The sequence below is a fragment of the Silene latifolia genome, chromosome 1 (genome assembly GCF_048544455.1).
Source record: "Silene latifolia isolate original U9 population chromosome 1, ASM4854445v1, whole genome shotgun sequence".
NCBI classification, from domain to species: Eukaryota; Viridiplantae; Streptophyta; class Magnoliopsida; order Caryophyllales; family Caryophyllaceae; genus Silene; species Silene latifolia.
Window position 1 is genome coordinate 191,097,241 of NC_133526.1, and position 15,122 is coordinate 191,112,362.

At 39.2% G+C, this 15,122-nt stretch overlaps 1 non-coding gene across 1 annotated transcript; it reads left to right on the forward strand.

The window, feature by feature from the left end:
• The first annotated feature begins 4,337 nt into the window (after positions 1 to 4,337).
• Positions 4,338 to 4,444, forward strand: LOC141619690 (small nucleolar RNA R71). Its single transcript, XR_012531784.1, has one exon. It is a non-coding gene; the product is annotated as a small nucleolar RNA R71 (small nucleolar RNA).
• The last annotated feature ends 10,678 nt before the right edge of the window (positions 4,445 to 15,122 follow it).

Here is a 15,122-nt window from a genome sequence, read left to right on the forward strand (position 1 = left end):
TGTAGCTCTTTTAGTGGGTATGCCAAAAGGAATAGGCCAAGGCTCAGAGGGGTGAATCAAAAGAGGAAATCAATGCAGGGGACGAAACTAAGCTAATTTGGCTATGTGAGGTTCATACAAACGGATTTTGTTTCATAACATGTGCACAAAAATGAAATGCAATTCACGGTCTAAGGACGAAATGACACACCTATGCGTCTTGATGTGACACGCCTCGCGAGGAGGCCTACTCTCAAACCTAGATGAGGGTGGGGTATGAATGTACCCACCCTAGTAGGCTCTACCCTTACCTTTGAGTGGCTAAGTCGAGCCCTAGGTCTAGTCTACGGCCCGAGGTCTCACAAGATCGGTCTAAACTCATTGGCCAAGCTCACCTCCCTCGGCTAACTAAGAGGTCACGGGTGCAAGCCACGGGGAGGGGAAAGGCACAATTGGAAATATAACTCATCATGGGGGGTACTTAGTTCCCTTCCTCGACCATGCTTATGCAAAACATTTACAAACTAAGTGGAACTAAGTCTAACAACAACACATATGCACATGTGACAAAATGCATGGGAAAATCGAAAGAACATGAAAATAAACGTGCAACCAATGTCTAATCCTAGCAGCACACATCAATACCAAACAATCCACAGGTCTCCCAAGGAGACACCCAAGGCAACAAAATTCCCATTCTCCTTCAAAATATTCAAGATACCAAAAAGAAAGAATAGTGAAAGGAGTAAGAGATAGGAAGGATTATACCAAGCGGTCTTCTAGCTCCTCTTTGCCTCAAATGGTCAATGCGCTATGCCAAAGGTTAGACAAAACATTTATATACAATGCAATTTTTTTTTGTAATTTTTTCAATTTTTAGTCATTTTTGAATATTTTTTTTTCAAATATATGCAAGTGGATATATACAAATATTAACAATATGCACAAAGTGGATATTTCCCTCCCCACACTTGAAATTTACATTGTCCCCAATGGAACAAAGTATAGGGAGAGAATAGGAAAAATAAATAACATATTTTTGTTGGTTTTTGAATTTTCCAAAATGTAAGAACATGTTTTTGATTTTTTTGAATATTTGAAAATAAATAACATGTTTTTGGTATTTTTAAATGATGGAATTTCCTCCCCACACTTATTTATTTACATATTTCAAATGGAAATAAATGCGTGGAGGAAATTTCGAAATAAAATACATGCTTTTGAAGAATTTTTAAATTTTTTAAATTTTTAGTGGTTTTTGGTTAATGAATGTAATACATGAATTATTCTATATGCTAAATTTAAAGGACAATGCAAACTACACTACATGAATGCAAAGATAGCTAATTTAGATTAACTCCTATTCGATTAAGTAAATTAAATGCAAATGCAAGCAAAACATAAATAAAGCAAGGGAAGAGAATACTAACAATATGGTGGTTCTTAAAGGACTCCACCAAACCTCTCATCCAAAATTGTTAATTTAATTCCCAAGTAGCGTGATCCATGTCACTCAAGGCACGAAGGAGACGGTCAAAGCTTCTAGAAAAACCCTCAACTAGACACAAGTAGTGCCATGCCATAGTAATCCTCACTCGACTTCTCTTCCAACGCTTCTTCCCGTTCTTCCACTTGCTCCTCTCGGTATTGTTCCTAGGATCCTCCATTTCAATGTAGTAGCTAGAAGGAGAAAGCGACGGAATCTCATAAACTTCATAAAGAGAGGGAATGTCCACATGGTCTTCGAGACAAGGGAAATGGTGGAGAAAAGAAAGTGGAGGAGTCAACTTCTTATCTTTGAGGTTCAAATTGCTACCATTCATATCACATTCAATTTGACTCTCCATGTGAATCGAACCATTTCCGAAGAGAAGACCCTCAATTTCTTCCAAACTATTGTCAAAACTACCAAGATCGTAGTTCTTGTCATGGATTCTCAACTCTCCAAGAATGGCAATTTCGAATTCATCAACCTCCATTTCCCAACTTTTTTCTTCTTCCTCACGCTTGTCATTGACAAGCACTTCTTCTTCAAAGATTTCGAAAGGAGGTGGTAGTGGGGAGTCTTCCTCATTATCATAAACATCCCAAATAGGGGCACCAAGCTCTTCATAACTTCCCTCCCCAGACTTATCATTTTGCAAGGAGTCTTCATAAGTGTCCCATATGAGAGGGTCAAGTTCATCTTCCTCACAACTCTTAGTATACTCCATTCCACTTCCATTAAGAGCCATCTCTAAGGCATCAACTTGAGCTTCCCAAGAATCGTTTGAAGAGTCATCTAACCAAGATGCATCTTCTAAAGAGCTTAGATTAAATGAATCCGGAGAGTTCAAGAATGATTCAATCTCATCATTAATTTGATCTTCAAATTTATCTTCTCTTGAGTCATTTTCACTCAAATCTCCTTTAGCATCAACTCTCAACACAAGATCACCTCCATTTTCCTCCTTAGTTAGGCAAACTTCTAATGAGTCCAAATATGAAGGCTCAAGATTATTCTCATTCAAGCAATCCTCTAATACATCCACTCTACAACAAGAGTCACTCATAGAAGAAGATTTCATGGAATTTTCCAACGAGAATTCTACCTTGTTATCACCAACTTGAAGAGATAGTTTGCCATTTTTCACATCAATCAAGAAACTCCCCGTAGCAAGGAAAGGGCGACCTAGGATGATTGGAGTTTTGGAATCCTCGGGAATATCCATCACATAGAAGTCGCAAGGTATCACAAGCTTTCCCTGAGTGGTACATCTTCCACAAGGCCAATTGGATACCTCACCGATCTATCCGCAAGTTATAAAGAAACTCTAGTTGGTAAAAGCTAATAATCTTTCAATTTCTTGAAAATTTTGAGAGGCATGAGGCTAATGCTTGTCCCCAAGTCACATAGAGCTCTCTCTATTTGAACGGTCCCGATGGTACATGGTATGGAAAAACTCCCCGGATCTTCAAGCTTTTGGGGTAACTCATTCATTAGTATGGCACTACATTCCTTGGATAAATTCACCGTTGTACTTGGACTCAAGGAATTTTTGTTGGAAATCAACTCCTTTAAGAATTTTCCATATGCGGGTATCTCCTGGATGGCATCAATGAAAGGCATGGTGATGTTCACACCTTTCATCATGAGCTCTCTCTATCACATATGTTCTCACAACTCGTTCCTTGGGTTCTTCAACAATTTTGGTAGGTTCATCAACAACCTTAGTGGACTCATCAACAAGCATGGGAGTCTCCACAACAACTTCCACAAGATCATCTTCAACCTCTTTTTCTTCAACCACCTTGGGTGGTTCAACCACAACATCCGGTTTGTTACACTTTCTTCTCTTGATGAATACCCGGTCCTCTAACTCTCTCCCACTCCTCAAATGAATAGCATTTATGGTTTTCGGATTCTCCTCGGTTTTACCCGGGAATTTCCCACTTGAGGCTTGTAATTGACTCACTTGAGAAGCCAATTGGTAGATTTGATTGTCCGTCATTCTTTGAGAGGCTTGCATTTGGGTTCTAAGTTGGTTGATGGAGGAGGTTGTCTCCTCTTGTTTTTGATTGGAATGAGTGATGAATTGTGTTTGAGTGTTGACGAGTTCGTTTTGAGAATTCATCAATTGCTCCATAATGAGCTCCATGTTTGACTTTGGTTGGGTGGATTGTTGGAAGGGTTGAGAATTTTGTTGGAATGGTTGGGAATTTTGTTGGAATGGTGGGTTGTTTGGTTGATTGGGTGGTTGGAATTGTTGTCTTGGTTGGAAGGATCTTCCTTGGAAACCCGGTGGACCTTGGTTGAATGTTGTATTTGGCTTTTGAGCTTGAAAGTTTGGTTGTTGTGATTTTTGTTGGAAAATGGGGTTTTGGACATTTTGTGAGCCGTAGGAAAAATTTGGGTGGGCTCTCATTCCGGGGTGGTATTGGTTGTTGTTTAATGCTTGCTTTGTCGGGCTTGATTCCCACACTCCATTCACTTGCTACATACAACTCCCCTCTCGTACCATCAAAGGACACTTATTTGGTGGATGTCCTTGATCTCCACAAATTTCACAACTATAAACTTGGTTCCTAATAGAAGAAGAGTTGCTAGATGTGTTGCCATCAAGGCAACTTGTTGCTTGAGCTCTTCTATTAACTCCTTAACCTCAACATTGTTGGCCGACTCAATGGTTGACTTTCCCTTCCTCTTGTGCCTATCATTATTCCAATGAAAAGTTCGGGAAGCCATTTCCTCAATAAGCTCCTTGGCCGTCTTGTGATCAATTTTGTCTAATGCCCCTTTTCCCGAGCTGGAATCTAGGTTCATTTTCATTTCATTGCTCAACCCCTCATAAAAGTTGTTGATCAACTCATCATCTCCAATCCCGTGATGAGGACACAACCTTTGGAGTCCCTTATACCTTTCCCATGCTTCGTAAAGGGTCTCATCATCTTGTTGAGTGAAGCCTTGAAGCTCACTCTTGATTCTTGCGGTTCTTTGTGGTGGGAAGTACTTATTTAAGAAGGCCTTGGAGACATCATCCCAAGTCCGAAGAGAATCGGGCTCACAACTCTTCAGCCACTCCTTGGCACTCCCCCTTAAGGAGTAAGGGAAGAGCCTAAGGCGGATGGTATCCTCCGACACTCCATTTGCTTTGAACATGTCACAACTATCCAAGAATTCATTGAGATGTTCGTTGGGGTTTTCGGTAGCTCCCCCTCCGAATTGGTTTCCTTGGACTAGTTGTAACAAAGTAGCCTTCACATCAAAGTTGTTGGCTTGAATAGGTGGCTTGACAATACTTGGGTTCACCACCTTCTTCGGAGCCAAATTATCCCTCATAGGAACCGGATCACCCATGATGTTAGATTCTCCTAATACTCCAAAAGGGTTCTCAAATTCTTCAATAGTTTCTTATCGATCGCTTTCTTCTACCGGTGGTGTGTCTAGAAAACCCCTTTTTCTTAGAGAATTAAGTCTTCTTGCCGTAGCCTCAATTTCAAGATCAATAGGATATGTTGGTTGACCTCGTTTTTGTCGCCTACTCATGCAAAAGACCTAAGCACTTAAAATAAAGGATTAGTAACAAAGGACCTAGTCTAAACTAGAATGAAAACGATTAATATCTAGCCGAACTCCTCGGCAACGGCGCCAAAAACTTGATGGTTATCAAATTAAACCTCGCAAGTGCACAATTTGTCGTTGTACACTTTTGAGGGTCGGTCCCACAAGGAGTTGGTAAACTACTAATCGTTCTAATTCCCTAGTTTAGCTAAGTCAAACGATAATAGGGTAATGGTAGTAATCTAACACTAAACTAGCAAATAAAGAGGCAATTAAACAAGACTAGTAAAATCAAGCTAAAAGAGATTAAGAGTTAATCAAATGATAGGAAAGGCTAGAACTCGGTTCTCCCACAACAATTCGTAATTCCACATAGCAATTCCCTAGGCTAATCTTAAGGGGTAGAAAGGCAAGGAGGAGATGGCTCTAATTCGCCTACTAACTCTCTCTCGGGCTCATAATAGGACACTAGCTCTACCCACCAACCCCCCTCTCGGGTTCGAAGGTCGGAATCCCTAACTCAACACCTAACTACCCCAAAAACATGCATTTTTCCAAGGTGGTCAAGTAATTGGTCAAGGTCACTAAGCACTCATCGTATTCCGGGTCATCCCACTCCTCCTCTCGGAGGTCGATTTCAAACGTTAGCCTAGAGGTGTAATACTACGATTTTATGAGTCTATGGGTACTTTATCGAGTGGGGCTTACTCTGTCTAGTAAGTAGTTTTTGACGCAAAACAGTAGTCTGCCTGTAGGGTACTCGATCGAGTAGGTTGGGTACTCGATCGAGTTGGGTACTCGATCGAGTAAGTGCCTTACTCGATCGAGTAAGTGTGTTTTACGGGTTTGTTTTGACGGGTTTTGCTAATAACGGGAGATTAATATAAAAGGCTTCCGTCATTTTCTTTAATCACTTTTCACCTTTCTAAACCGTTCAAAAGAAAAAGAAGTTACGTAGTTCTCTCTCGTCGCATTGTTGGCAAATCCTAATGGCTAGAGTCGTCGGATGGTTAAGTTCTTTACGCCGTTGAGACCGTCGTATTTTGGGTAAGCTCCTAGTATGATTTTTATATTGTTTCTTTGATTTTGGTTAAACCCTAATTTGGGGATTTGGGGGTTTTTATGATTGTATGATTAAGGTAGTATTTGTATGTATATATGTATATGAGAAGGCTTTGTTGAGGAGAGATTCTGAGTAGCTGCTTAGATCGTCTGAGTCTGTGATTGCTTCCCAGGTAGGGTTTCCCTACTCAGTATTAGTTACATGATGTGTATGGTGATTGTGCTGTAGTTAGTGATTGTTGATTGATTCAGACGGTTGTGATTTCATATTGTTGATTGATTCAGACGGTTGTTGATTTTGTATTGTGGTTACTGTTTGGCTGTCTGTGTTCTTAGGGGTGCATCCCTGGCTGAGTGGAGTCACTTGCGGGAGTGGCTTCACGCCCTTGATTCGCCTTCTGTGGAACCCGCCACAGAAGGGATGTGCACATTAATGAACATGGGTTTATCGCTCAATGAAGATGAGCGGGGCTTAGGTGGGAACGGTTGCGGTCCCCAGCGGCGGCGAGGAGTATCATTGCGATGGGTACTCAGCGGGGCTACACACTTTAGTGTGTAGTCAGTTATGAGGTGATTGGAGATGGAGACTGGGATTGTGTGTGAGTTGTTTGTATGATTGTTTCAGTGTGGCTTTGATTGTGTAATTAGTACTGACCTCGTTTCAATGTTTTAAAAACTGTGGTGATCCATTCGGGGATGGTGAGCAGTTATTAAGCAGGTATGATATGATGCGTATGGGATAGCTGGGATGAGTCATCACGTGGCAGTTAGAAGTCTTCCGCTGTGCCTGACGATGTTTATAGCTTTGATAGTTTTATCAGTAGATCGTATGAGAACCTTGTATTTCAGCTTAACAGTTTTGGTTTTGGTCATGTAATCAATTAAATTATATTTACTTTTAAAGTACGTTTCTTTATTGTCTTATGAATATCATTGCCTCGGGTAACCGAGATGGTGACGTTCCTATACCTGGGTGGTCCTGGTAAGGCACTTGGAGTATGAGGGTGTCACAAAGTGGTATCAGAGCGACGATCTCAAAACCTGTCTCCAATGAATCAAATGAACATAGGGAGTCAAACTAAAATGAACCCGGGTAGAAGTTGTAGGAGCTAATGCAAAGACTTGGGAGACGTCCTAAAGTCGCGAACTTGCCCTACAATTTTGAACCGGTCACCATGGGATATGAGTCGGGATCGCTATGTGTTTATCTTGTGAATTGTGTACCTATATAGTGATGTGTGGCATGAATCAGTGGATGTCTGTATGTGGAGAATGGGGAATGTGTAGAAAAAGATGGTGATAATGTGATTTCGTAAGTTATTGATTGAAAGCATGATAGTTGTTTTACGATATGACATTATAGAAATACGGAAAGAAAATTTGTTTGGTTTGAGTTATACATAGAGTTATGTGTGTGTGTGTGTGTGTGTGTGTGTGTGTGTGTGTGTGTGTGTGTGTGTGTATATATATATATATATATATATATATATATATATGTTGTTTGTAGTGTTGTACGAGTTTATATAGCTGAAAGTTTGAGTAAGAGCATGAATAATTGGTGGAAAAAGATGAATAATTGTTGCATGATAATATGATTTCGGATAAAGCATGTTGTATGATGGAAGAGATTTTATAATGTTGATATGCTAGTAACATGTGAATAGGAGACTTGATGTTATATATTTGTGATTTTGTTTTAGTAAAGTTATAGAATAAAAACATGTAGGCAATACATGCTTGGTAAGTCGAATGATGTATGTGCATAATGGATGTTGTTGCTTGGCTTTTGAAGATAGTAACATGTGGTTAGGGATACTGATTTTATGAGTATTGAGTTGTTTTTGTCTACCTTGTTATTGTTTAAGTTGTTTGGAAGTAAAAATCAAGTAGTTATGTTTTTCGATTATAGAGAAGTTGTCTTTAAACTGTTATAACTTGATATTTATATATGATTTTGATGTGATTCCAATTGGAGGTGATAACTTGTTCTTTTACGATTCTAACGATAGGTCACACACCCAAAACGACCAACAAACGAGTGAGTTATGACCATTTTACGAAAAATGGGCAGTGTTGAGAAATGCGTAGGGTACTCGATCGAGTGGCCCTCACTCGATCGAGTGCACCTCTTGGTACTCGATCGAGTAGCCCTTACTCAATCGAGTAGCCCTAGTAATTTTTTATACGTGTCTCTGACCTTCACCTACTCGATCGAGTAACTCACTCACTCGATCGAGTGGCCTGTACTCGATCTAGTGACCCCTGTTTTGGCTCATATGCTTATCTTTTGACTCTGTTGCCTATTATGTTTAATTTAAAGGTGTTCTTTTGCTTCTTTATGCGTTATTTCACGTATGTGTTGGTCCTGGTGCGTAAGTTACCCAATCTTATGATGTAAGGAGTGGCACCTGTGGTGAGTATGAGTTCGGTGGGAGGACATGAGTTATATTTGTTGTGATAGATAGTGGAAGGAGAAAAGGAAGATCGGTATGGCTTATTGAGGCATGAAGCATGTTTTGTGAGATGAGATGAGTGATATGATTGTGTGTTGAGTAATGTAAAAGTAAGTGAATGTGGGCAAGGGATGATGTGAGTTTATGCAACGTGAGAATGAAAAGATTGAAATGTGGGATGCGAATGGTGGTAACTTGAGATTTGTAAGGGATTATGGAGGGAGATGGTTAGGAATTGTGTTGGTTTAGAATATAGGTAATGAAAGGTTGTTTTAGAGGGATTGAGAAGAGTGGTATATAGTGAACTTAATGGAGACATGACGCGACATGGATTTGCAGATAGTGAGTGACTTTGGGAATTTGTATTATCAAAGGTGAAACTAATGTGTGATTTCCTTGGGCAAGTAATGATATGAAATGAGTTTTGGGATCCTGAAAAAAAAAATGATTGGTGATCAATGTGAGTGATAGCAAAAAATAGTGAGATGATATTGATATGAAACAATGAGATGTGAGTTTTGGAGCAATGAGAAGGTAACCGGAGCATTAAAAAAATTAAGTAGAAGTAATAAGGAGTTGAATAGCTAAATCATTTTCTCGAGTGTAAAATGAAAAGAATGAGGGGAGTAAAACTAGGAAAATGTTCACCAGAGTTATGTGATATACAGGTAAGGAATCGTCGAGATGTATGATACTATCATGAGGATTTGAGTTAACAGTTATATAGGAGTTCCAGGACGACATGATAATCATGAGTTCCGAGGAATTAAGGGAGTAAGAAGTTGGTGGAGTATTTGCACGATACGAGATATTTGGTGGAGAGTTGGATGACAATACAATTAAGATAGTATGGGGAATAATGTTGAGGTAATTTTGTTGATGGGCTTGATGTTCGTTATTTAGGATGTTAGCCAAAGTTAGTAAAGAAACCGTGATGTTTAGAGATGAGTGTAAAAGGCTTGATGTCCGAACGATGGTAGTGTTGAGGTGTTGTCACTAGTGGTTAAGGGTGGTGATAGATAAGAAAGATAGCAATTCTAATGAGGTTGATTTTGTAGAGGCCGGATTGAAATGTATGGTTGTAAGGAAGTATAAGATGTGGTTAGATGGGGCGGGTGCTAATAGTTGAATAGTAATGGTATGGTTATATTTGGCATGAGGTGATGGTTATGCGAATGGGAGAATGTGTCATGAGGGGCATACGAGTTAAGCTCGGGTGAGAGGTAACCTTTGTCGGGTGGTAACTTACATGATCAAGATTGACTAGTTGGATGTGATTACGGGTCTATGATGTGTATAAATGTTTGTGTGAGGTTTTGACCTCACAAGAAGTGGTATTGTGTGATAATTATAAAGTTGTTATCTGAATTTTCTATATGTTGAGTATGGTAACCTAATTGAATGATATTAATAAAGGTAATAATTTGATTGATCCGTCATGGTTAGTTATAGTTGTATGTGTATTTATAATACATGTGTATTCCGTGAAATGGTAGGAATGATGTTCAGGAGGTGCTTATCTGTTTATTCATATAATATGTTGCGTTGTGATTCAGTAAAGTGGGTTTGAGTAAGTTTTCTTGTCCGAGAAGTTATTTCTGGGTTAGTGTTTATGGGATTGTGTATGTTGCGATGTCTATCGGTGTGGTTGTGGTGCCTCGGGTGGTGATCCGGGCACGGTACTTCATGTTGCGATACGGGAATTTTCGCACTGCGGTGTGGCTGTTGGTTGCGATGCCGTCACCGGTTGTGGTGGATTAGGCAAGATGATTATGATACGAGTTTTCGAAATTACATACTAATTATACATAGATTGTTGTTTTGTTTGCTGCTGTTCCTTGTGAGTTTTGGTTAAACATGTAGACTGTTGTTTTGTTTATTGATGTTTCTTACCAGTTTAAGTTTGGTAATGAGGGTAGAGTATGATATGAAAGAGAGTTGTATATGTTTTCGTTGTTGTCATGGTATAGCGATATTCTGTTGATGGGACACAGTTGTGAGATGTTGTTACAGTAATTTTGATCTTATTTTAAGATGAGGCATTGGTAGACATAGTAATGGCAAGTGAATAGTGGAACATGTGTTGTGCTGATCTGAAAGCTGCAAGTGGTTCATAATCTTTTGTTGAGACAGTGAGTGTAGGGTGTTGGGAATTAGTGTCATGTTAAGTTATGTCTGAGTTTTGCGGTAATGAAAGAAAAGAACTTGAGGATCTAGTGTGAGTGTACGTAACAAGTGTGGATCGTGAGTATACTTTTGGCGATATGAGTTTATTATATTTTATATAGAGAGGTTTGTCGTGTTGCGGTAATGTGGAAGAATTGAAGTTTTGCTAAGCTAAGGATTTTGTGGTATAGGTTAGGTGATGTGCCGAATGAATTGAGATACAAGAGTTGTTTAAGTAAGAGAGCCTTGGATATAGGAATGGTTAGTGTTTAGATTATAGGCGGTTATCTTCGACATGTGGTGGTGATGGGGATAGTGAAAAGATATAGCTAAGGATTTAGTATTAGTGAGTTACGAGGACGTAACATTTGTCTTAAGAGAAGTAGGATGCGATAAAAGAGAGTTTCATGGTTGTGCATGTTGTAGTATAATTGGAAGTAGAGTGTGCTATAGCATAAAGGATGGATATTTGTGATTGATTTTATTAAAGATCATGGCCGTGCTTGTAGTAGTGTGATGTTTAGGAGTGTGAGAATATTTTTGATAGTGTTGACAATTGGATGATGAGGTTATGAGTGTGAGTAAACTTCGAGGACGAAGTTCCTTTTAAGGGTGGTAGAATGTAACATTCCGTTTGATGTTTATGAGTGTCCTGCATCGCATTTTCTAGTGGATGATATGTTACGGATTTAGCAGCGTTTGTGGACGGTAGTTGGTTATGTATGGAGTTGGTGTCAAGAGAGATATAATGTAGTTGATACGATATCGTGAGCCATGTTGTGGAGGTAGGAATAGTTGGTGGAGTTGGTGTTGGGAGTTCATGTTTTATAGGTTGGGGTTTTGTTTTAAGTTCTTAGTTGCGTTGTTGCGTCTTGATCGAGTAAGTACATTTGTTTTGAGTATGGGTTGAACTTCGGGGACGAAGTTCTTTTTAAGGAGGGAAGACTGTAATACTACGGTTTTATGAGTCTATGGGTACTCTATCGAGTGGGCTTACTCTGTCGAGTAAGTAGTTTTTGACGCAAAACAGTAGTCTGCCTGTAGGGTACTCGATCGAGTAGGTTGGGTACTCGATCGAGTAGGGGGTACTCGATCGAGTAAGTGCCTTACTCGATCGAGTAAGTGTGTTTTACGGGTTTGTTTTGACGGGTTTTGCTAATAACGCGAGATTAATATAAAAGGCTTCCGTCATTTTCTTTAATCACTTTTCACCTTTCTAAACCTTTCAAAAGAAAAAGAAGTTACGTAGTTCTCTCTCGTCGCGTTGTTGGCAAATCTTAATGGCTAGAGTCGTCGGATCGTTAAGTTCTTTACGCCATTGAGACCGTCGTATTTTGGGTAAGCTCCTAGTATGATTTTTATATTGTTTCTTTGATTTTGGTTAAACCCTAATTTGGGGATTTGGGGGATTTTATGATTGTATGATTAAGGTAGTATTTGTATGTATATATGTATAGGAGGAGGCTTTGTTGAGGAGAGATTCTGAGTAGCTGCTTAGATCGTCTGAGTCTGTGATTGCTTCCCAGGTAGGGTTTTCCTACTCAGTATTAGTTACATGATGTGTATGGTGATTGTGCTATAGTTAGTGATTGTTGATTGATTCGGACGGTTGTGATTTCATATTGTTGATTGATTCAGACGGTTGTTGATTTTGTATTGTGGTTACTGTTTGGCTGTCTGTGTTCTTCGGGGTGCGTCCCTGGCTGAGTAGAGTCACTTGCGCGAGTGGCTTCATGCCCTTGATTCGCCTTCTGTGGAACCCGCCACATAAGGGATGTGCACATTAATGAACATGGGTTTATCGCTCAATGAAGATGAGCGGGGCTTAGGTGGGAACGGTTGCGGTCCCCCACTGGCGGCGAGGAGTATCTGTTGCGATGGGTACTCTGGCAGGGCTACACACTTTAGTGTGTAGTCAGTTATGAGGTGATTGGAGATGGAGACTGGGATTGTGTGTGAGCTGTTTGTATGATTGTTTCAGTGTGGCTTTGATTGTGTAATTAGTACTGACCCCATTTCAATGTTTTAAAAACTGTGGTGATCCATTCGGGGATGGTGAGCAGTTATTGAGCAGGTATGATATGACGCGTATGGGATAGCTGGGATGAGTCATCACGTGGCAGTTAGAAGTCTTCCGCTGTGTCAGACGATGTTTATAGCTTTGATAGTTTTATCAGTAGATCGTCTGAGAACCTTGTATTTCAGCTTAACAGTTTTGGTTTTGGTCATGTAATCAATTAAATTATATTTACTTTTAAAGTACGTTTCTTTATTGTCTTATGAATATCATTGCCTCGGGTAACCGAGATGGTGACGTTCCTATACCTGGGTGGTCCTGGTAAGGCACTTGGAGTATGGGGGTGTCACAAGAGGTACTCTCCCTTGGTTCTCCCTTTCGGTCTCAACCTAGGTTAATGATAAGACCAATTTCCGGGTGTTCAATTTACAAGCTAACCAACTCTCGTTGGTGGACAAGGGTCACAAATCACCACTACCCAAAATTAATCCATAAACCATGTCATTCCTCTGAACTACCCTCACCAATTTCCCCCAACAATTAGCCTTTATGAGAATCAATTAGTGAAATTACTCATGTCGCATCAAACCGAGTCCTAGTAAAAGACTACTCACTATTCATGGTTATTTTAACAAGGAAACTACTAAAGGTGGTGATTTTAACAATAAACATTATGAGATAAGGATTTCTTCTATTAAGCATGCAATTGACAACAAGGAAGATGATATTAAACCAATTAAGCCTTAACTAAGTGGAATTAAGCAAAAAGGAAGTAAGTTTAACCACAAGTAAGGTAAATATTCAAAAACAAGGGAAGCATAAACTAAGGAAACATGAAATTAACAACTAAAACAAGGAAATAAATATGAGAAAAGAAGATATACCAACAAAGAAGAAAGGAAATAACTTGATTGAATTGATTTCTTCTCAAAATGTAAGAACAAGTGAGATCCAATGTTCTTCCCAATTTTCTCTACCTACCCAATTTTTGATCCAAAAACAAGTGTAATGAAAGTCGTTCTTACAAGGTTACCCCTTTTCTATATATATCATGGGCTTAAAAACATCAAAATACAAACAATTCTCAAAAACAGCCCGGTTACTATTCCCAGCCGGTGTATCGATACACCGCCCGCCCCTTAGTTACACCGGCTGGAGGAAAGTTACACCGCCCGCTCACAAAGTTATACCGGCTGACCAAAATTACACTGCTCCTGATCACAATGCACAGGCTAGGGGAATGAGATACACCGACAAGGCTAAATGAGATACACCGGCTACCCTTGAGTTGCACCGCGCCTGATCACAATACACTGGCTAGGGGAAGGAGATACATCGACAAGGCTAATCTTGATCCTTGGCTACCAAATGTTGATCGGTTTTGCATGGGGAAGCGTGCAACACTACAAAAAGCTTAGCAAATAATCCGGTGAGACTCATTTAGGCAAATTAATCATGAACTCGAGTAATTATCAATTAAATGCACCAAAATTAGGACTAAAGCAAGGATTTTTGACACGAATGAAGGGGCGATAACGTAGTTATCAGAGGGTTTTTTGAGATTACGGGGATAACTTAAAGATAGATAGATTTTATTTACATAAACCATTCTCTCTAATATTCTTAATTTATGATGATTTTATTTAACTTGCTTTCGCCTATTTACCAAGGTGGTTTAGATGTTGCTTTTATCAATATATCAATTCTAAACTAATTGTGTTTCTTGCTTTCGCCTATTTACCATTATCTCTAATATCCCCGATAGGCGATAACGGCGCCAAAATTTGGTGAGTCGAAGTCGTATACTCTCAAAGATAGTATTTATAACACTTAAAACCCTTAACTAAATGATAGTATATGGTAATAAGGATCGATCCACACAGAAGGTGATGTAATTTATGTGAATTGCCAAAATTTGGTGAGTCGAAGTCGTATGCTCTCAAAGATAGTATTTATAACACTTAAAACCCCTAACTAAATGATAGTATATGATAATAAGGATCGATCCACAGAGAAGGCGATGCAATTTATGTGAATTTTAGTATAGAAAGTAAGTAATCAATATGGGGCGATTCAAATGATTGAGTAACTAAACTAGAATAAAGGATACGAGTAAAATTAGAAGGGTTAAAATACGAGGTGCGTAAGATACTCGATTTATATTGTGAGTTATTTGGGGAGTGATGCTATGACCTGATTTTGAATTCCGTCTACATTAAAAATGCCTTTGTAGCTCATCCATCCCCCAACAATTAAAAAAAAAAAAAAAAAAAAAAAAAAAAAAAAAAAAAACGATCAGATGAGAAAATACTGATATACGGTCCACTCTTGCTGTATTGTATACATATACTACTATCTGTGGTGTTGTAGTTTCACTTTGGAAAACTAAAGGAAGAACAGTTGA